We start from the raw sequence: 22,448 nt of genomic DNA, 5'->3' as shown, positions 1-22,448 counted from the left end.
TTCTTACTGTAGGAAGTTGAGAGGTATGTCAGACATAGCTCTCAACCAGACAGGGATGACTTCTGCCAGACAGGGACTTAGTCAGGGTACATCAGGGGCATTTAGGGACACTTTTACAATGCTAATACTATTTCTGTCTGACATTGACAGACTAAGAGGTGGTGAATTACAATGCATGGTTTGATGTTACAGGAATGTACATCCTTACTTAGTGTCACTATGTCTAACGTGTAATCCACTATGTTTATTACAACAACCAACCATTGCAGGAGGGGTGGACAGGGACAGAGCAGAGATGTGATTTAAAGCAGGGACAATTGACAGGCATGCCTGTAGGAGTTGTACAGCAATCACTGTCATGCCATTATCATAGATCTAATACAAGCCTACTGTTGTAATCCCTATTCCCCATACTTCCATCCCCCCATCTGCATCCCTTTTATGGGGAAATGTAGTACATACCTGGCAGAGTGATGTATTCCTTTTATTGATGCATTCATCTGCAAATGCTTTGCACATATACTGTGTGAATAAAACCACATACAGACCTGTTCCCCATAAGCAGTTTCTTGCCTTTTGTATGTAATGCTCATTAACAAGTTATTGCCTCTGCAGAAATCTGTGGCTCAGAACTGCTACTGCATCCAAAACAGCTGAATTGCACTGTCATTAGCCAATGACATGGTACCACAATGCAATTTATAAGGCCTTCATGTAGCTCTTGGCCCCTTTCTTAGTTTTTGAGATGAACATTACTGAGGTGTGGAGAATACAGCATCACAGAGAGTAAGTACAAAGGGTCTAAATTAGATGAGCGAACACTTAAAATGTTGAGTACGGCATGTTCAACAGCTTTTAAGCGAACATTCATCTAAGTGAAACCCCAGAATGTCAAAACAAGGAGTTGCAAAAAGTTATAGCTGGCCCGCCATCAGGAAGCTAGCGGCTGATGGCTAAAATGTACTGTACACCATTACAACCCCCACTCAAAAAAAAAAAAACAAATAAAAAAAAAAAAATCAACAAAATAATGTGGTGACTTTGCCCCCCATACCCCCAATGGAGGGGGCTGTGACCCCCACACCCCCCTACTTAAATATACTAACTTTTAGATCACACCACAGTGGAGGACTGTAGGAATAGCTATACAGGGTGAACATTCTGACATCAGCTATTGGCCTCCTGATGGCTGGCCAAATAACTTTTTGAAACTTCTTGTTTCAAGATTCTGAGGTTTTGCTTAGATGAACATTTTCTTAAAAGCTGTCAAGCATGTCATACTCAACATTTTAAGCATTCATTCATCTAATAGGGAACCAGTACAAATACTGTCCACTGTAGAGATGTATGAAGTATGTCCACAGTTTTGCCTCATATGTTTGGTCAGTGTCCCATGACAGTGTAGTCATTTGGCAGGTCAGTGACAAGCATCGTGGGTTGAGATCAGAAGGGGAGAGAGACATGTGAGTGTAACACTTCATAACCATCAGAATATGCATGGAAATACAGTAGCTACTACTCTATCAACTTACTATCTTTGTAGGGGCAAACTGTGAATCTTGTCCCTATCTCTGAGCCTTAGACCCCCCACTTGATGTATAGTTGTGTCCAGATCCCTTATTATAGGGGGTTGGAATATATGGTCAGTCTGTAGCAGCTACCTTAACATACAGTTGTATATGCTCCAGGTTGCAGCTGCTCCTGCAGCCTAGGACACAATGGGGAGGGGCGGTGACCATTTTGGAGGCCTGCAAGCTGTACATGTAACTGTGGCAGTTGTGGTAGCCCTGTTGTTACAGCAGAGCCAGGGTAAGGGTACCCATTACAGTCCAATCAAGGCATGTGCTTAAGGTACATCTGTTATGCAGCAGTGCCAATAGCAGAATAGTAGGCAAGATACAGTTAAGCTATATGATATATGTGCAGTGTGCCCCTTCCTGCAGGCCTGTGACTTCCAAAACTGGTTAGCTGATAATTCAGAAGCAGTAACCTATGGGGATTAAAACTGCATGACTCAGTCATGCCTTGCTGTGTTCACTACAATGCATTTGAAGTGCAACACACTGAATTTGAACCCAAGACTGTGTGTGGCAAAATGTTCTGTATGCAAGGGATTTAACAGACTGAGACACTGAGTCAGTGCTGCAGCAGCTGTATTTGCCACATATATGTGCTAACATACAGGCTGTGACACACATCTGCATCCATCAGTATGTGCATGGCATTCAAAGGCAGTTGTTCAGCAACAGGGTCCCATTTGGACATATGTACTCTGCTGCTGATGTCTTAGCAGGTGTGTTTGAAGATGTTACAGGGAAAAGGGAACATTTACCTGCTATCCAAGGCTTCATGTACTGGCAATATTATTTTTTGGCTGTCTACTATTGTATTTCTCCATCAGAGTCACAGGTACACACCCATTTGTCACATTAGGTTTGATTTCGGTCTGTCAGTGGTAATCAGTATCTATTACTGAAAACACCTGCTTTAATTAACATCTGTGTGGCCTAGTGGGTTAGTGCAGTAGGCTGTAGTTCACAGTGGCCTGGACTCAAAACATGGCAGAGGAGATTATTTTATAGATGTGCCTAACACTGTGGGAAACACACAGGATCATTAAAGCACTTTAAAGCTCATTTAAGTGGATTTGCACATTGCTGAGCAACACTCCACATAGCAGCGCTCTGTTTAGCTCAGCACAAACCCCCACTAAAATTTAAAAAGGAATGAAAAAGGGGGTGATAAGACAGAGGTGCAATGAGGGCAAGCAGGGGGAAAAACATAGTGAAAGACAGTTAGGGATGTGCAGAATGAGTGTAGGGAAGGACCATAGCTTTACATTTCTTGTACAGCAAGAGTTGTGCAGTTTGACAGATTTTGTGGATGATTTTGGACTCTCAAACCCCAGAGAGAGGGGTGAGGATAACATAAATGTGCTGTCAAGCCAACTGGAGCAAATTTGTTGTGTCCAGTGGAATCGTGCAAAATAGAGAGCTATGTTGTTGTTGTTGCGTCTTTCGGCTTTTCCTGGTTAGGGGTCGCCACAGCGGAACTCCGGTCCGCTAATGATTGGCAGTAGATTTTTACGTGCCGAGTTGCCGGCCCTGACACACAACCTTCAATGAAGGTACGCCCATTCACGCATGTCTCCACACAGAAAATGCTCTAGCTGAGAATCGAACAGGACAACGTCTTACTGTGAGGCGACAATGCTACCGCAGCAATGTATGTGGAGATATATTTTTGTGGGACAGATGCCCTCTTTTTTTTTTAATAAGGACAGAGTGGAGAAGGGGTATAGGTACATGTAGTGTGGGTATGGGAGGATACAATTGCAGTCAGACAAGACAGATAAGACAGCAGACAGGGGCAGTGTGTGACACATGCAGGGGTAAACATCTTGGATGGGGGTGTTGTGGAATCCAAAGTGCATGTGCCTCTAGATGGCAACAGCATGATTGAGGTCCCCACCCATGGGCAGTCCATACTGCTCCTTCACTGCCCCGAAGGTGGCTGTGGTGCAGGCTGGGTGCCAGAGCCTCCTGGCCTCACCAGGTTGTCGAGTCTGCAATCAATCCAGCACAGGCAACATTCGAAGCTCCTATAAACAATCCTATTCACCATGGCTAGTAGTTGATCCTGGATAATAACCTCCCCTTTGCCACCACTCTACCCAAAGGTGGTTCAGGGCTGGCAGAGGGGGAACCACCGGCTTGGGTCCTAGACATGCTGGGACCTGGTGCCATGTCTGGCTGAGGTTAGGTAGGCAGATCAGCAGGAACCGGCCTACCTGGATATGCTGTGGTTATGGAGGTGAATCAATACATTTAGGTTAGTTATGACAAAATTATTGTTAGTATTAGCAGCATGCCAGAACATTGGAAATAATCCCATTGCATTTCAATGTATATTATGTGAAACAGAACAATGAATAACAGAACAGTCAGTGTATTAACAGCACCCCAGTAACAGTTATAGCATATGACTGACAGAACTGGTAATTCAACAAGATATGTTAATATGCAACCATTGTAATACATAACAATAATAAAACACATGCCCCAAAATAAAGTTTATAGAACAACATATGTTAATAGTAAAACATAACCAATGCAGAACAATAATAAATATTTGAAGAAAGAGGTGGGGAGAGAGAGAAATACAGTCCATTCATATCATCATAGGCTATATAGTTGACAAAAGTACTGCTATATACTCTACAGGTCTGTTGTTTATTTATGTGTGAAAGTGAACTATAGCTGCTGTAGCATTTACATACCTTTCAAGCTATCTGCACGGTACAGTATGGGTCAAGCAGTATCAACTGCAAGTACACAACTACACAGAGCACTTGCACATCAGGTACACCTATATAACTACCAAGGTGTACTGTGGGCTGATGTAGTGTCACTTTGATATTTACATAATTATGTCAATGATACATCTGTGACAGAGAGATTACACAACAGTAATTAAATTCTGTGACAGGCTGACATTTGGGAGACATTTATGGGTACAGTACAGAGAGTAAACAACTATCATGCCTTGCTTGGCAGATATGGGAATAGTACCCAATAGCAGTGACTGCACAGGACATCTGCATCAAATGTATTAATTGACTGCATCAACCTTTAACACACACTCCAGGCATGTAGCCGTACCAAAGCTTACTCATTTTATTTCTTTTCTTTTCCTTTTTTACTATTACACTTATTGGCTGTGTTTTACACTGTATTTTCACATTTCTGGTAATGACTGTAACAGTCTATGACATGTAAATGCACAATAATGTACTCATAATTAGGGATACCTCATCTGTTTGCCTGCAGTTCCTGGGGAGAGAATATCTGTAAACATTACGTGACTGATACTGTAAAATTTAGATCTACATACAGTTGGATTTGAACCCTGGTGTGACAAAAATGTACTTCCTACACAGCATTTAGCTGAGTGAGCCACTGAGTCACTGCTGATTACTGACTGACTGATATTTGCCCAAAGGTCACCTGGTACCAAAATATGACCTGCCAATAGTGTTATAGTTTTATACTTCATTGCAGTGACAGTTGAACACAGATGCATGACATTCAAGTATGACAGAGATAATAGGTAAAGTATACATTACTACATAGAATTCAGGTGTACACAATACATTGTTAGTGTGTTAAAATCTGTGAGGTCAACCAACATATCTGATTATGAGTTATTATTTGCAGTCTACAACTAGTACACTCTTATACCTGACTGCAGCACCATACCTCACAGTGTGAATGCTTGTAGCTGAAATGCAATGGTGAAAACAAGACAATCCTGATGTACATGATTTACTTTGCTGTTATTGCTCTTGGTCCATATGTCATTGCAGACCAGTTGTCATAAGTCATTTCTTACAAAATAACTCTGAACGTACACTCATTGCACAACAGACTTTAGTAGATATACCTTCTTGCAGGTACTGATACTATTTGGTGTTTTAATTGCAGAATGGTTTTAATAATTCCTTTAACAAAAAACAGCACTATTGCACAACAGACTTTATTAGACATACCTTCATGGAGGTACTTGTACTAGTTTGTGTTTTTATTGCAGAACAGTTTTAATAATTGATTGCATGCAAAACAGCCCTATTGCACACATACTTTATTACAGAAACATTCAGTAAGTTACTGCTATATTTTCATGTTTTTATTGCACAACAGTTGTCATTATGCAACACAGCTATAGTTCCACAGTTATTGCAGTACAAACTTTTATTGCATATACTTTATTACAGTTAATGCTTTAGTCTTCCCTGCTTATTGCACTACAGTTGGCAGTATGCACTTCTTGCAGTACAGGTGTAAATCCACATTTGTTGCAATACAATATTTACTGTATATACCTAATCAGAGTTAATGCTTTACTTTGTCTTGCTTATTTGACTATAGATAGCAGAATATATCTGTACTCACTACACTCAAGGCCCAACCTAGCCAAGTGCCCGGCATGTTCCTTGATGTTGTTAGCTCTCTCCTCTACAGCTATTGAGAGAAGCACATACCAATTTAGCAGACATTCAAAATTAGATATTGGTGAAAAACAGGTAATGGTACTTACATACATGTGGGACATTCCCAGCCTGGAATTCCTGGACTCAGGTGTCCAAGAGAGCCCCCTTCCATCTTTTCAGGTCATCATGGTGGGGTCAACACTGCTCACCAGTACGGGGGATAGCAGTTGCACTGGTGAGGTCCCTTACCTTCCAGTCCCAGGCCTCCACCTTGCACACTGAGCCCTGGTAGCCTCCCTGCATCAGCTGGCCCTCATGGTTTTTAACAAGGAGTCTGACCATGACCCTGGCTCCTGAATGCCCCACGACTGTACCCAAAAGCACAAACCCTCTCCAATGTCTGTCATTGTATCCTTCAGAGACAGAATTCCAACAGATTATGGCATATTCCTGTCTACTGGGCATAATATAGCCTGTTTTCCCACCCTTACACACCATTGTGCAATATTTAAATATGTAGTCCATCACTTAGTAGTGCACAAACCAGCAGAGCTGAGCTGAGCAGTGCTAAAACCAGTATGCTTAGCAGTGCTTAGCCATGCGCAAACCAGCTAAGCAGAACCGAGAAGTGCATAAACAATTTCAGCCGTTATTGTGTTTATGCAGTGCTTAGCAGGGATTAGCAAGTCTTAGCAGAGCTTAGCTTGGTGCAGCAGGCCAGTATTTTAAAAAAAATTGCATAATTTCTATTTTGAACAAAAATGCAAACTTGCTCTTCCATGTATTCAAACCATGCACCTACTGCACATGAGGCCATACTGCTAACCATTTAGCTACATAGATATGTGAAATTTTGCTATACCTTTATATATACCTCGGAGGTGACATTAAACACTGCTGAGCAATGTGGTGTGCCACACAAACCCGCTCAGTTACACTTAAACTTGACCTTTACAGACTAATTAAATATATCCCGTTTCTATTTTTAGATGTCTGGAAGGTGTCTTGGCACTGCTTAGCACTGCTGTGCTCCATGCAATGCTGCACAAACATGCTTTTTAAAAATAATTAAAAAAAATTAAATGACATTGCCATAATACAGTTGAACAGTGCAGGGAGTGTGTTACTCATCTGTGGACACAGTTAGTACCACACTCCCTACACTGATTCAATAACCATGTCCTATGGCTCTCCCTTGGCAATGCACCATGATAAATATGCATGGTGCACTGCTGAGGGAGAAACCATGTACACAGACATGGTAACATTCCATGTAGGCTCTATACAATGCCTATACAGATTTTATTAAATCTAGGGGTATGTATAAAGCCTGAACCTGTGGCATAGAGGGCTAAAGCCCTCACTATGTTCTAGGCAATCAAAGGGTAAGCAGCATCTGAGGTACCTTAGGACTGAGTCAAGAAGGATGGCCATGTCTATTCCTGGAGTATGGACAGAAGTACATTTTTTCAAGATGCATAGACATGCAGTCAGAATTTAGCTGTGAAGACTAGGAAAACAACCATGCCACATGAGCAGGGCATCCATACCAGCCCCTTACAGAAGTGAGGAGCAGTTCATTGCTGATGCACCTTTAGGGTGTTACGGCTTGTACACAGAGTGGGTAGAGAATTATGAAAAACACTCATCTGGAGCAGTATAATACTGCCCTAGACCACTGAGCTCATCAATGGCCCTAAACATGAGTCAGGATTAATCCAGAATAGTCTAAAAGAGGAAAGAGGGTCAGATAGACCCTATGGATGGGGAGAGGGACTGGGAGCATTTGATTGTCAACTGTGGGAAGCCAAAATCAAGTTGTGATTTAATAAATATGTTTATATAAAGATGAGAACTAGACTATGCATTATTGTCAAGATGATTATAGGAAATCACATGTAAGAAGAAAACTTTTTTTACATACCATGAGGCTTTATGGGCAAAGACAGGAAACACTGAATATTTTGAAAGATAGTGTAAAGATTTTGAAACGGTTGATGAGAAAAATATGCAAAGAGTTATTTACAAAAATGAAAAAAAAAGTTCCATCACTAACACTATGATATCTTGTTATGATTCATGTACAGAATGCTAGATGGCAAATAAGGTAAAATATCAAAAATATATTTAATGATAGAAGCAGAATTCAGAAATTAATGACTATAGGGTGTACGTTCTGGAATATGAAGATATGGTTGAAAGAGAAGATAGTGAACTTTGCAAGTGAAGTCTGAGTAAGAGAAAAAGGGATTTAGAAAAGAAGTGCTGTAAATAAATAAATCTTGAGATCTAGGTAATGATTGTTTTAAAACACAGTAAAGAATGAAGTTGAACAAAGAAGAATGTTATGTGTAAAAGCAATGATGTAATGCATTATGGAAAAGAAAACACTAGGGCAGTATTCATAAAAAAAGAGATCACTAGGAAAGGAAAAGAAAGAAATGAAAAAGGTTGCAATTGGAAATTAAAATATTTAAAGAGCTGAGTAATTAGAAGGAAAAATATCAAGCAAAGCACTGCAAAATATAAAAGAACTACGTTAAAAAGTGTCACAGGTCACAATAGTTTAGGTCATTGTTTTTATAAAGATTTAAATGACGAGGAGAAGAGGAGAAGAAAGTCCTTTTAAAGGTAATGAATGAAAGGATAGATATTGTAAAAATGGAGAAATATTTGAATGGTTATTCAGTTTGTAGATAAAAATGCAGATAAACATGAACTGAGAAAACTGAGAATAATTGTTGTTGGAAAGACAGACTAAATTAGAAATGAGAATTTTGCAAAAAAGAGGTAATACGACGGTAGAGAAAGTAATATAGAAAAGCATTGTACAGATTAAAGAGGAAGCAAAAATACAGTATTTTACTTGTATTTAGGTAGACAGTAGATAAAAACAAGAGAGAAAACTGACTAAAATATTGGCATGTGATATTGCAAAAGCTATTGACGGTATAGGACATAACTGTGTGTGGGAAATTTAAAAAGCTTATAATACAGTGAGAATGTAAGACTTTTGAAGATATTTTATGTAAGAGCATGGTGTAAACAATGGGAAGTTAAGAAGGTGAGAGTCCAAACAGAATTAAAGCAGGGGAGTCTGATGCATAGTAGACATTTCTTGTTCATAATGAATGCAGTTGTTATGAGTTGTCAAATAATTGCTGAAAACATATTATGGGATATAGGAGAAGGAGTGGAAATGCCATTTTTGTGGTAAATGTGAATTATGTTGTGATTAAAGCAAGAAAACAAGTGTTGATATTTTGTAATAGATATTTGTATGTAACACTGTATTGAGAAATGTTTATATGGGGGTGTGACTTTAAATGTATAACTAGTTAAGAAGCAGTGAGAAATGGATGTACTTACACACTGATGACACCAGGGGTCGAAACTGGTCTGTTGAGTCACTTGTTCCTGTGTGGAGTTACTTGTTCCTGATGCTGCTGTATGGCAGCTATTTGCTGTATGTGCTGTTGCTTCCATTAAACTTAAATTATTTGGATTGCTATATGGACTGACTTTTTGAAAGTATTCTGGAGGAGAATATTTATGCTGGACCTTTGGTGCTGTATATACATACATATATATATATATATATATATATATATATATATATATGGATCTAGGACTTTTGATCGAAAGATCAAAAGTCAGAATCCATTACAGCCAGGCATACTTACGCGAAAGTGCTCTTCACCGAAGGAGCACTTTTGTGCAAGTATGCCTGTTGTGGACGTCATACTATGGTGCATATAAGGGAAAATTCCCTTTTCCCAACTGTAGTGCTATCTCAGAGGGAGAATATTAAAGTAGGGGGGTACAATGGGGGTGCAGAGGGGGCTTGCCCCCCCTGCAAAAATGTTAATGTAATGTTTTTTTTTGTGTAACACACTTTAACAAAAACGCTTTTTTGATGAAAGTGCTTTTGTTAAAGTGTGTTTAGTGGGAATAGATTCAGACTGCAAAATATATACATACACATACATATATATACTCAACCTCTTACTTCAAGACATCTGCAAAAAGCCTGACAGAGCAGGGGTTAAAGGGCAAACAATAGTGACATATTTGAAAAATGGCTGTTATAAGCATAGAAGTCTGCTAAAGTAGCATGGTTATTTTTGATAGATTTCAGGTCTGAAACACAAATGATTGTCATCATTTACTGATGTCAATGCTCGCATCAACCCAGTCATTTCTCAGAAAACCCACAACTGTTATGGGGAACAGACCAAACATATGAGCCATGCATCTGACCAGTGTATAGACATCTGGACAGTGGAGAGGTGACTGAAGTTAGGTAACAGAAGGGAAAAAACACTGAAAGCTGCAGCCATTTCATCCAACACCTTTTGAACTATAGTCAGACCAACACAACACTACCCCAAATCAGCTCTGGGGAATTACTCATGCATTTGCAAATATATCATGCACTACATGGGATGTAACTGTAGGAGAAAAGCAGACATCAGTGAGAAATTGTCCACCCACAACCATATGCACCACTGTCACAGCCACATACCAGTACCCCATATGAATTGTAGAGTATAACGACTGTTTGAACAAACATATCCTAAAGGCCAGTTACACACTACACCGACATATACTGTCCCAAGTCACAGTCTACTGGGACTCCTGAGGTGTTACAGGACATTTATCAGTCTGCACCTACAAACATATACACCTGATAGACCACCAGCAGCTGTAGCAGCATGCCCAGTCAGATAGAAAAGGATCTATGACACTCACATGTTCCCCTCTCTCTGCTCAGCCCAACAAACATTTACACACTTCACTGCTACACAATCTTGACAGTCTGTTAGCAATGACCAGACATACATAACGCTCAATTGTACAGATTTCCACAGAATGCCTAGGGTTTGGGACCATATTTATGAGCACTTCCACATACCACTTCTGGGAGTCTGCTAAGTCACTGGATGATATAAGTAATAAAGTCACTAAATCATGATATACCATACTGCTGAACCTCTTACTGCAAGACATCTGGACAGAGCCTGACATGCTTGGGTGACAGGCGACTGAAAAGAAAGACAAATCTCACATAATGGTGTTCAAACTGAAACAGTTGCTGGTGTTACAGGGTTTGTTGTAACATAACATCCCTGAAGGATATGATGTCCGAAACACAAATGGATGTCAACATCTACTGACTTCAATCCTCACATTATCCTACTGACTTCTCAAAAACAGAGATTGTCTGAGGAGCAGGCCAAACATAACAGACAAACCTCTGGCCATTCTGCAGACATCTGGGCAGTTGAGAGATATGTCAGAGACATATCACTGTCAGCCAAGTAATGCAGAAAATGCATGTCCAGACAAACCCTGTTAATCTAGCAACACTCTATGTGTATAACAGCAATACTTATGTACAATCTGTACCCAGTTCTGGAACTTTGTACCCCATTTTGTTGGGCTGTCTCCACTTTTCTTGTCCTGAGAGGTATTTTAATCTACCTTCTGTGAAGCTGTAACCCCCACACCTCCATAATGTCTTTCTCACAGGCAAGGAAAAGGGGCAAGGCCCACATGAAGGACTTAATTATAGCACTGTGTTGCTATGGCATTGGCTAATGGAAAGACAACACAGCTGCTCCGGATGCAAGTAGCAAGTGGGAGACACCAACTGGTGCACAGGCCATCATCTGCTCATGAGCATTACTTACAAAAAGCAAGCTTCTGCCTATGCAAAACAGGTCTGAGCCCATCTACACAAAGACAGACTGCGACTACATAAACCTAAATATTTGCATTATTCTGGGGACACTCTTCAGCACTATAACAGGTATGTCAATCAATTAAGCATGTAATGGAATGCAGAAAGGCGATGCAATAATGTGAAATAGAAAGTTAAACACTAGGTCACAACAAGACTTACTGGACTCACATGCTGCTGTCCGGCACCTATGGCCATTCCTTCTGGCCCTGTCTGCAGTGACATAGGTCACAGCTCTGGCCCCTGAGTCACCCCAGCAAAAGTCAGCTCATGTATGACTACTACTGGCATGTCTGTTGTCCACTACTGACTGTGACACTGCTAGGCCAGCTACCTGGGATGTTGTACATATTCATATGTCATCTGTGAATGCTACTATGATACATATGCTTGTCTTACAAATGTAAGAGACTTATATAGGGTATGTGCATAGTAAACAACTGGTGCAGAAGTGTGTGTTGAACTGTATGCTATATACTGAGCTCATACCTTTCAACTGTCCAGAGTGTTGCAGACTGACCACATGTTTGCCTCATATTTGTAGTCAATGCCTCATACAGTTGTGTATTGTCTGGAAAATCACTGGCAACCCAGTAAAGACTGAAGTCATAACATAACAGCATACATTTGAATGTCAGATGTCATATCATGCAGAGTATTCCTGTGAATGTGAAACCATCTTTGCTAGCAACTAAGTGTGTTACAGCTAGATTTATAAAGTGTCACTATTTTCCTGCATTTGCCCACCATTGATGCATGCATTTGTGCAGATGTCTTGCTGTAACAGGAACTATGAATCTTAGCATGAAACTCATGTCATTGCAAGCGTACCTTATCCTGGAGGATGCTGACATTTGTGCAGTCACTGATACCTGGTTTGCAGCTGTGGACAGCACACTAACCTTGCCAGGTTACTCATCCCACCATACATTTAGACCCAAAATGGAGGGCTGCAAAGCCACAGGAGGTGTATTTTTAAACATTATCATACACATACCTCCAGGCTGGCCAAACAGTCCGAAGCACAGGATACATCCCAAGTGCAGTTAACTGTTGACAAAACACCTACTCAAATAAGAGCTAGTTACAGACCTCCAACCATGAATCTGGACACCCACTTCACCTATCTTGACTTGCTTAAATCTATCAAGATTCAACCATCTACCTTGCTCCTGGGTGACTTTAGCTACCCAACCATAGTGTGCATGACCTATTTTACTTGAACAAAAATGCATAGATATTCCTCAGCTTTGTCAATGCCAATGCATTGGATCAGCTGGTCAACACTCCTATGACAGGTGGAAATATCCTGTACCTGGTCCTAACCAACATGAGTAGCCACTGTAGCACTCCTACAGTGTCATCCTCCTTGATAAGATCTGACCACATAGCCATCACTGTTGAGGTCACCATCACCCCTGCCCCCCACTCTTCAGGGTCAAACAAAAAAGCTTTCCAAAACTGAATATAAATCTCCTTGGGGCAGGTAGAAGTAGCTTTACAGCCACCATCCCATCAGTTGGAACTAGCAGTAGTGTCAAAGCCTACACCACAATACTATGTGAGCACCTACACAGCTGTATGCACATACCTGACAGGACAAAATCATCCACATCAAGGTAGGGTAAACCTCTGTGGTGGACAGCGTCAGTACACAAATACCATAATAGGTGGAAATAATTGCTGGACAGGGCCAAGAAGGAGCAGGTGTCTAACTGGAAGCAATGTAATCTTGGTCTGAATAAGCAAATACGGTCACAGATGAATTACCCTAAGGATATCTTTCAGTGCAAACTGGAGACAGCCACCAAGGCCAATCATTAGGCCTTCCACATATATGTCTGCAATCTGAGAGGCAACACCCAAATCTACTCTGTAGTGGTAGTCAATAACATCACATACACATACGACATAGATATAGCCAACCTGCTGCAGACAGGGTAAGTGTAAATATCACCCCCTGTCCCCCCATCAGTACACATGGGCATGCACAGCACCTGCACCCCTCCCTTAATCATCAGGAAGTAGGTCCATAATGCCCTCTCAAAGGCAACACACAGAAGTCTCCATAGGCCTGATACCATCCCTGGGTGCATCCTACATGAACTCAGGCATAAGCTCTCAGCTCCATTACATGCTGTAGTCAACCAAAGTGTGAGCACCACTGTCATCCCATCTGCACAGAGGACAGCCACTGTCATCCCTATATACAAAGGTGGAACAATCCACTTACCCAGCCAATCATATGCACATCAGCCTAACTAGCCTGATCTGCAAGGGCATGGAAGGCAATATCAAGGACCTTATAAACACGGACATCAGCAACCTCAAAATGCTTGAGCCCACACAGCGTGGTATTGTCAAAGGTAGATCAAGCCTGTTAAACCTTGTTTACTTCTTTGAACCAGTCAACAAACAAAAGGATGAGGGGAAGTTGGTGCACACTGCCTACCTTCACCTAGCCCAAATCTCTCACAATAAACTCCAGGTGACCATGATACATAAGCCTACACAGCTAGGCATCAACCTGTATGTTACCAGATGGGTTGCTAACTGGCTCAATGATAGTACCCACTCAGTCAAAGTAGTGGAAGCCACCTCTAGTAGTAGACTCTTACAGAGTACAAGGATCAGTCTGGGGCCTCTACTGTTTGAAATATACATTTCTGAGGTACAAGACAAAACCAGTGGTCTGTGGCTGACCAGGTTTACAGATGATTGCAGGATGGCTTACTGTCTTACATTCCCCTAGTGATGTGAGCATTCCCCAAGAGGCCCTTACCCAAATTAATGACTAATGCAAGAAGCATTGCCTCAAACTGAATGCCACGTGATGCATCATTTTCCCTGTTGTGATATAAGTCATCCACACTAATTATGACAGTAATAACAATGTACTGAGCATGCAATCAGGTGTGAGGCAACTTTTGCACCAAGGCTGGTAGCAACCTGACAGTTTCCCACCATGTGGACACCATTTTACAGAAGGCTTCTACATGGCCCACCTCACAAATACAGGTATGTAATCCAGGAACCAGGAGGCCACAACATCCTTGTATTCCACCCTTATCAGATGCATTACCGAGTACAATGGCTCCTTTGGCATGTATGTTTCCAAGAAGATGCAGCAGTTGCAGAGACCACAGAGGTCCCTGACCAGGCAAATCCAGGGTCTGCAACACCTCTCCTATACAGATAGTCTGAAAGCCCTGTCCCTGTACTCAGTCTCATACAGACTGATCATAGGCAACCTGTGTCTGGCATACAAGGTAATTTCCCAAACAGCCTTGATGGCATTTCTGCATATCTGTAAGACAAACCCCACTCACGCAACATGCATGCAAGGCCCTCACTTGGTTTGTGACATGTATAGTACTTGGTGGGATAGTGTAGTGTCCCGCACAATACACTGTCTGTAAATTAATCTCCCTCCTCATGTCTATCAGAGTACGTGTATATCCCTCTTGAAGAAGAAGCTGGATGACTGCATGGGAAATGGAAAAGAGACCCCTGGGATCCCGTGTGTGTCCAAGCTGGACAGGGGAAACAGGTGCTGGCTTTGAAGGGACATGGGCGATTGTCTGGGCTAGGCTTATGAGAGCATCTGGGCCAATAGCCTTGTATCATCTTATGAAGCTATGCACCTAGTACTTTACATGTTTCCTGTATGTATTGCAGACTGTCCTGCAATGTTGTCTGAAATTAAGCTCTGTGAGTCTGAACTGTGTAGGTACTGCAGTAAAAGAGCAGTCTCTTGCTCCTTCATTAGTTATTATCACATATTGTTAAACCTTGTCATTGTGTCTAGTCTGTATAGCAGTAAGTCAGCTCTTACAGCACTTGCATATGCACTTGGTGACACTGTATAGCTCATTCCAATAGCCTTGGTCTTTGTCACACTTATTCTGCTAATTGACCCATCACACAGTAAGATTTGTCACCTTTGTTGAGGGCATTACAGTAGCTGCTAAAGAGATGGATTGTGGCAGTCAGAACTACAGTAATGTCTGGCCTGAAGGGTCATAGGTTGCAAAGTTGTGCCACACTTTACAAGGAGTGTGTGTGTGTGTGTGTGTGTGTGTGTGTGTGTGTGTGTGTGTGTGTGTGTGTGTGTGTGTGTGTGTGTGTATCAGCAAACATACTACTGCAGAGTATTAATTTACATATATCTTCCCCTCACAGGTGAGCATAGGGGTTGGTGTCTCTCCCCCTCACAACCTGATGTAAGTGTCTTAGCGGACTCTCAAGATGATGGTGGTCATAGTGAGACACAGGTGGGGTTGTCGGGGCTTGAATCTTTGCCATTGGTTGATATCCCACTTTCACCCACAATTTCCCCGCACACAGTCAGTATGCCCACACATACCCAATCCCCAGCAGCCAAAGATAATGGACAGTTGGAAGGTGGTGGCATGGAACAGGCTAGTGTGGTGACTATGGCAAGTGTGAGTGAAGACACTAGCCATAGCCAGAGAGCAGATGAGGTCACACACAGGCAGATGGACAGGGGTGCTCAATGAAGGACTGCTGCTCACCAATCCCCTGTCTCAAGTGCCACAGCAGGTGTCAACAGATGCATGTTATGGTCCATCATGGAGGCACAGGCGCATACTGACTGCAACACCAGACAGATGCTCAGGGTCATGAATGCAGTGCTTACTGCCATGCGTGACAACCTCTATGGCATTTGTGATGCCATACGTCATTTGCCATTGTCATGGATAGACTGTGCGGTAAGACATTGACCATGCAATGTCTGTGCTTGAGCATGTGGTGGGAGTAGGGCATTGGCCAGGTGGAAGTAGGTCAGCAACATGATCAGCTGAGAACCCACATGACCTTGCACATTCTCAGTCCTGTAGTGCCAGTACCACCAGCACAACCAAAGGAAGGGTGCTGTCCACACCACACCAGAGCAGGCCATAGGCACATGATCCTGGTCAGTCCTGTCAGGGATATGGATCCATCAGACAGCAGTCACCATCGGAGAGTAGTACTGCATCTGTCCTTGGGCCTGGAAGTGCCAGTGAGACTCCTAGCAGAACCAGTTCCTGCATCCCTGCTGGGAGATGGTGAACCATACATCCTGCCATGACGATCCATGGCTGTCCAACATAGCCCTGTGTTGGGCATCCACATGACTTGACTGTGTGCAAACACTCACACATCTCTAGCACAGGCTGGTCACCCCCAGACATGCACAGCTCCTCTGCACGGCACAGTTGAACACCACCCCAGACACACACACACACACACACACACACACACACACACACACACACACACACACACACACACACACACACACACACACACACACACACACACGCACATATGAATTTTACCATATGGCCCAGCCTAGGCCTCTGGTAATCCCACACCACACCCTGTGCATGTGATGATACTTGTGCCACAAATCTGTTATCCATATCGATGCAGGGACATGCTCATATGGGTCTGATGCACTGGGTGAATATAGTACAGTGTAGTAATGTAATGCTGTGTAAGGTGCTGTCTGCTGGCAATAGTTATGGGTACACATTGAGGTGTATGTACCTTGTTAGCCATGATGCATTATTGCTGTTAGTACTGATGACTGATTGTAGTGTCATTTACTGTATTCTGTTTATGTTCCAGGTGCCTGTGTGTCTGCAGGGTGTGGGCCTGCTGACAGTAGCAATGATGAGTATGGTGGAGTGGAAACACAGTGACATTTTCATAGCAAATGTACAGCTGTATATGCACATGTTTACCAGGTGTGTTTACATGCAACAGTTTGTGAAGGACGATTGTGACCTTGCATACATACCCTTAACACAGCCAGATAGCCTTCATACATGTCACCTGGGTGTTCTGTAGGACTGCAGGCTCACACATACAGAGGAGTACTGGCACTTGGTCTCTCACAAGCTTATGCATTACCTTAATTGCAACAGAGTCACCTATCAGCACCTGTTGCCCCTGCCATTTCTGTCTCATTCACTCAACTTTCATGCAGTTGATGAGAGTATGCCTGGTACTGTGTATGACAGGTTGGGGGTATGTATTCCTGACATAGGTCAGCCTGTGTTAGTCTAACCTGACAATCAACAGCATGCGTGTCTGTTAACTCATATGTATGTCTAACCTGTTGTCCTGGTAGTGCATACAGAGTCATAGTCCTGTACGTGGGGCAGCTGTCTAAGGGCTGAGTACAGCCCTTACCTACACAGTCTTGTGAATGATAGCACTAGATACATAACACAAATAGAACATAGGTAATGTACTGTTGCAGTGTCTGCTAGTACTATTCAAGTGGGTGACAATTGCAGGGGCTGTTAGGATTGCCAGTGGTGGATTCAGAGGCCTTTAGCATGGTAGAACCACCTAACACACATACATACATACACAAAGACACACACACACACACACACACACACACACACACACACACACACACACACACACACACACACTCACAAACACACACACACACACACACACACTGCTGCATTGGGATTTGTATTGAAACACACATGCACATGGAGTTGACACTTCTCAGAGTAGATGACCTACCCATCTATTTGTGTACAATACACAGTGATATGGCCAGTGCATGTACCACAGTGGCTTGGTGTTAAAAACTATGTAACTGCTTGTATGGTGGATGACATCTGTATGGGCTGAAACTAGGTTGGCAATGGGGGAGTTGACAGGGTGGAAGAGGCACACAATATGGTACAGCCATCACATACAGTAAAGACTACCACAGAGTCTGTGCATACAGAAACACATACACAGTTGTCAGACATATTAGTAACCCTATGTATCCACTTGTATGTACTATAGTGCTATGTACACATGACATGTTCCACATAGATTATATGCCTGGGACATAACACACAACCTCTTACAACAAGTAATCTTGTGAATGCCTTCATGGCTGGAGGGATAACCAACCAGAAATAGTAACTGGCCTCATCTACTGCTCCTACAGACATGCACAAGTGATAGAGTGACAGACTTTGTAGCAGCATGATGTGTCAGTCAGATATGATGTCTGACACTGGCACCTGTTTCACTATGGTAACTGTGGCATATCTGGCAATGATATCACAGGTATGCTCATTGTTAGGAGACACAGACCACATACAGGTTGCAGAAATGTGGATATTCCATGTACAACTGTACAGATGACTGGTATGGGCTGTATAGCGGTACATGATGCATGTGAGGCAGATGCCATTAACAGGCTATTTAAAGTAATGTTATGGGTAGGGGTCAACAGGCCTTAACGTGGTATAACCTACACCCACAACAGCTACAGGGGATATGCTTCACGCACACTACTACAGTTGTCAGTATTGAGATTAGATCCCCTACCTATGTAATTATTTGTACTATAGTATTATGCAGTTATTGCACATGCCACAGAGCTTAGAGGGCTGGCAAGTATATACAGGTACAGATACGGTGAATGACATCAGCAGACCTTGTAAAGTAGGGCAATGGGAAGTGTATTGGGTGGTACACAGCTCAAAATGGTATAATCCACACCCCCAGAGGAAGTGATTCTCACCCAAACACACACACAGGGAGGATATGATTCTCGCACACAAACACACAGCATCACAGTTACCGGTAGTGAGTTTAGAACCCCTAGCTATCTAGTTATGTATTTTGCAGTGTTACACAGTTATCACACATGCCACAGAGCTTATAGGATTTAGCAGTGTCCCAAGGTACTTCTAAGGTGAATTACATCAAAATCCCTTGTAAAGTATGGCAGTGGGAAATGTACTGGGTGGGAAGGGCATCAAAATACATTACCCTACAAACACGCACACTTATAAACACCTTCACACACACTTATACACACACAGATTTGCAAGAACTGAGAGTAGAACCCTTGCCTATTTAGTTATTTGCACTATACTGTTACTTAGTTATTACACACACCATGGAGCTTATAGGGTTGAGGGCTGTCCGAAGGTACTTCTAAGGGCAATGACATCAACAGGACTGCTAAAATCCTTAAAATACTTCATCTTACAAACATACACACTTACAAACACTTGTACACACACACATTTGCCAGAACTGAGAATAGAACAGCTGCCTATTTAGTAATTTGTAGTATAATGTTACACAGTTATCATATGTGCTACAGAGCTTATAGGGCTGACAAGTGTCCAAAGGTACTTCTAAGGTGAATGACATCAGCAGGACTGCTAACGTAAGGCACTGTGAAGTGTTGTGGGTGGGAAAGTCCTCAAAATACTTCATGCTACAAACATACACACACACACACACACACACACACACACACACACACACACACACACACACACACACACACACACACATTTGCCAGAACTGAGAAAAGAATCCCAGTCTATCAGTTATTTGCACTATACTGTTACATACTTATTGCACACACCATACAGATTATAGGGCTGGCATTGTCCAAAGGTACTTCTAAGGGGAATGACATCAGCAAGACTGCTAAAGTAGTAAACTGGGAAGTATACTAGGTAGGAATGACCTAAAACTGTTTTACCTACAAACATTTGCCAGGACCGAGATTAAAACCCCTACCTATCTAGGTTATTTGTGCTATAGTATTACATAGTTATTGCACGTGCTACAGAGCTTATAGGGCTGACAGGTGTCCCATGGTACTTCTAAGGTGAATGTCATCTGCTAATCTTCTGAAGTAGGGCAATGGGAAGTGTACTGATTGGGAATGGCCTCTTAATACTTGAACCCCTACACACACACACACACACACACACACACACACACACACACACACACACACACACACACACACACACACACACACACACAAAGGCAGGTGATGGCAGGTAATGTGATTTTATATCCCCCCACCTGGCACATGCGACTGATTATGACTGGTATGCTACTGTCCGCAGCAGGGCACCACTCTATGCCATTCAGGGTATCCCTGTGTATGACTCACTGTCTGTGTGTGATTTTCTGTCTCTCTCTCTCTCTCTCTCTCTCTCTGTCTCTCTCTATTACTGCCTGTCTCTCTCTCTTCCCCATGTCTATGTGTGTGGATGCTTGACATATTGTTATATGTTGCCAATATATATGTCTGTTTATCACACACAGATGCAGATATATCACATTTGGGCCCCCCACAGATAGCTGAGAGTAATTTTGTCTGATGGGGATGTATAGAGGCAGTTAAGGTGTATATAGCTGTCTGTATGCAAATACATATATGCACAATACAGTTATATAGTCTGATGTGGGCTCTGACATGGGCTGTGATTCTCTAAGTGTAGGAGCATGCCCAGTATAACCTTCTATAGTAACAGTGGGACTCCATTCCTAAGATAGTTGTACTCCGGTCCGGGGTTTTGTTTGCTACAGCCATACCTTTCAACAGTAAACAGGAAGTTGCTAGGTCTACAGGGTTTGTTTTAGCAGACATTTTTTTGATATACCTGAAGTCTGACAGAATGTATTGTGTCTTTACCTAATGACAGACATCCTCAGATCATCTCAGTGCTTTGTATGATGCACAGACCGATATTATGAGCCCAACTATAGACATTCTTGCCCAAAAATTCCAGTTGAGAGGTGTGGCTACAGCTGGTTGACTGATGAATCTATCTCAAGAGTCCAGAAAATTGGTGATATACTGGCTGGGGATCTCCTGCTTGTGTGGTATTCTTCTTACCTGAAAATTCATATCTTGGTCCATACCTCTCAACCACACAGCTAATGCAAAACCCATTATTCTACCAACTTGTGCCTATCATTGGGCCTTTGTCCCACTTTTATTTATGACCTTGTCCGGATGTCTTGCTGGCAGAGGTTGACAGGTATGGGTGTGGGTACAGAGTGCATTGTACTGTGCAGAAATGATCATTATATGTGTAGTATATTCCACATAGCACTGTATGACTTCCAGGTATGTCAGTGGCAGAGCAGTACAGAGTAATGTGATGAACCACTGACAGACAGTTGTGTATAGATTGACAGGATGATATGACATTAGTAGGTTATTGGCCCTGAAGCCCTTATCATCCACGCAGATGGGACTGTAGCCCATGTTAAGACATGTCAGCACACAGATCCCTGTCCAGCAGAGACACAGGAGGAATTACAGGACTGTATTTTGTGTTTCCCATGCACTTATATAGGGAGCACATCACTAAGGTTACTGAGGCACTTGGCTTGATGTGGACAGGGAGTGTATTCCACAGATGTGGGAGTGTGTGGGACACATACTTATCACACCAACAATCCATACTAATATCACAGACCAGGTTGATGCTGCACCTATGGGTTGATCAAGTGGGCCTTGACTTCCAGATGTACAACAGTTCCATCAAGGCAGAGTTTGCATTGCTTTGTATACCAGACAGGGGTCACTTCAGCAGAGTCTGTATGGAACAGGGTAGAGGGACAGTGCTGTTAGCCTATCTGTGTTGGGCAGGTGTTTGGGATAAGGCCTTAGTGTTTGCAAGACCCAGGTCTGTGGAGTCTGCATGATCTGTGGTGTGTACATTTGTGGAGTTCACATGTATTTTTGCCTCTGAGATGTCTTTTATTTGTGTTTTTGTTTTGTTGTGGACCTCCACTTACATGGGTGTGTGTTGTGTAATTGCAGGTGATGTTTACTGACTCCATACACTACATGGCACATATGTTACTGCACAGTTTGTTCTGGTGTGCACATTCTCCATTTATCTGGCCAGT

The sequence above is a fragment of the Protopterus annectens genome, chromosome 2.part1 (assembly GCF_019279795.1).
Source record: "Protopterus annectens isolate FY-2018-M chromosome 2.part1, PAN1.0, whole genome shotgun sequence".
NCBI lineage: Eukaryota > Metazoa > Chordata > Ceratodontiformes > Protopteridae > Protopterus > Protopterus annectens.
The sequence above is the reverse complement of the archived record's forward strand: the minus strand, read 5'-3'. Positions refer to the sequence as shown.